Raw genomic sequence first — 2,918 nt, forward strand, 5'->3', positions numbered from 1 at the left:
TTAGCCTATTCTACAATGTCTCAATTGGGTTATATGATGTTAGCTCTAGGTATAGGTTCTTATCAAGCTGCTTTATTCCATTTGATCACTCATGCTTATTCAAAAGCTTTATTGTTCTTGGGATCCGGATCCGTTATTCATTCAATGGAACCTCTTGTTGGATATTCACCAGATAAAAGTCAAAATATGGTTCTTATGGGCGGTTTAAGAAAATACATTCCAATCACAAGAACTACTTTTTTATGGGGTACACTTTCTCTTTGTGGTATTCCACCTCTTGCTTGCTTCTGGTCCAAAGATGAAATCCTTAGTAATAGTTGGTTGTATTCGCCCTTTTTTGGAATAATAGCCTCCTTTACTGCAGGATTAACTGCCTTTTATATGTTTCGGATATATTTACTTACATTTGATGGGTATTTGCGTGTTCATTTTCAAAATTACAGTAGCACTAAAGAGAGTTCCTTGTATTCAATATCCTTATGGGGAAAAAGGATACCCAAAGGAGTGAATAGGGATTTCGTTTTATCAACAACGAAGAGTGGAGTTTCTTTTTTTTCACAAAATATACCAAAAATTCAAGGTAATACAAGAAATAGGATAGGATCCTTTACTACGTCTTTTGGGGCTAAAAAAACTTTTGCCTATCCGCATGAAACGGGAAATACTATGTTATTTCCTCTTCTTATATTACTACTTTTCACTTTGTTCATTGGATTCATAGGAATCTCTTTTGATAATGGAGGAATTGGTAATGGAATAGCAGAGTTAACCATATTATCAAAGTGGTTAACTCCCTCAATAAACTTTACCCAGGAAAGTTCTAATTCTTTTGTAAATTCATATGAATTTATTACTAATGCAATTTCTTCTGTAAGTCTAGCTATCTTTGGTTTATTCATAGCATATATCTTCTATGGATCCGCTTATTCTTTTTTTCAGAATTTGGATTTAATAAACTCTTTTTACAAAGGAAATCCTAAAAAAGAATTTTTAGATCAAGTAAAAAAAAATATATACAGTTGGTCATATAATCGTGGTTATATAGATATTTTCTATACTAGGGTCTTTACCCTCGGTATAAGAGGGTTAACCGAACTCACGGAGTTTTTTGATAAGGGTGTTATTGATGGAATTACCAATGGAGTGGGTCTTGCTAGTTTTTGTATAGGAGAGGAAATTAAATATGTAGGGGGAGGTCGAATCTCGTCTTATTTATTCTTTTTTTTATGTTATGTATCTGTGTTTTTATTCTTTTTTCTTTCTTAAGTTAAGGAATTTACAACAAGTCTCTTGCAAAAATAACTATCCTATCCCCTTTCTACAATCTCTCTATATCCTTGTTACATAAGGTAAGTATTGTATAATAGTTCGGTTTTCCGCGATTTTTTCCATTCCTCTGTGTAAATACCCTAATATGGGTTCACAATCAATAACATCCTCACCATCGAGAGTAACGATCAGTCGAAGAACACCATGCATTGATGGGTGTTGAGGGCCCATATTGACTATCATGAGATCTTTTCTTGTAAGCGGTAGACTCATATCCTTTCTTCCTTAATTCATTATTCCATGAAAATGGATTATTCCATGAATTCCTCAAAGCGAGGCTCATCAAAATGAAAAATCTAAGACTACTATAAGACTACTAAAAAAATAATAAAACAAGAAAAAAATTTGAACGATTAAATTACTGCTCCCGAATATTCAACTGACCGATTAATTTCTTATAACGTACTCTATTTTTCTTTGCCAAATAAGCCAGCAAACGTCGACGTTTTCCCAAAAGTCTTCGTAGACCTCTTTCCGATGAAAAATCTTTTTTGTGTAATTCCAAATGTGAAGCAAGTCTCCGTATCTTATTGGTGAAACTGAATACTTGAAATTCAACAGAACCCCTGTTTTCTTCTTTTTCTTCTTTAACCATAAATCCAAAAATTTTTCTACCTCCTTTCTTTTTCATGTATTTTTCTGATCAGGAAAAATACAAAATTATGTCAGTTATTTTGAAGTTATTCTAATCTCGTACACACACAAATTTGCAATTATTCATCTACTACTGGAATTTGGATTTATTTTATCGATGCAAATTGGATTTGGATAGAAGGGTACATTCTTTCTAATATTTTAGATAGAAGAAATGTTTCTTCTATCTAAAATATTAGAAAGAATTTTGCTGATTTATTTATTGCTATATGCAATTTATGGAATTGATACACCATTTAATTGATATCATTTAGCAAAATGAAACACAGCATATGCATCCATCTTTTGGCTCGAGAATTTCACGGGATAGAGATATGGTATAAGAAATAGACTATTAAGTAACTCTAAATGAATTGTGGATACATCTGTATCCTTAACATACTGAAACGATTGTCATTATTCGTATCAAACCAATAGCGATTCATACAAGCTAAATCTTCTAATCAATGGTGGGCCAATAATGAATTTTTTTGCATATGTATTAAGACGCTTGGCCTGATTTCGAAATTGTCCAGAGTTTTATATGTTGTTTTCATTGCAAAATGATGGGTCTCCTTCCATAACTTTCCAATTACGAGTACGAGAATTGAAAGACATGAAAATTCTCAATTCTCTACGGCGTCTAGTAGATAGAAACAAGAAAATCAGAAGAATCTTTCTCTCTATTCACTATCATTCCGCGTCTTCGACTTCTATTAGTTTCTTTTCTTCTTTAATGCAATAGCTATAGTTTGATATAAGAATCCATTTCTCAAAGTAATGGAAACCATTCTCTTATAGGAAATGGTTCGAAAATCGCTATTCCACCTTTTAGGTATCGTGAAAAGTGATACCTGTGAAGATCGTGCATTTCAGTCAAATTCAGATCCGTTTTTCGAGTCCATGATATAATATAACCAAATTGGATAGATCTTCCACCTGTTTAGCTAAGAAAG

Source organism: Triticum urartu, unplaced genomic scaffold (assembly GCF_056163025.1).
Source record: "Triticum urartu cultivar PI428250 unplaced genomic scaffold, HENAU_Tu73 scaffold757, whole genome shotgun sequence".
NCBI lineage: Eukaryota > Viridiplantae > Streptophyta > Magnoliopsida > Poales > Poaceae > Triticum > Triticum urartu.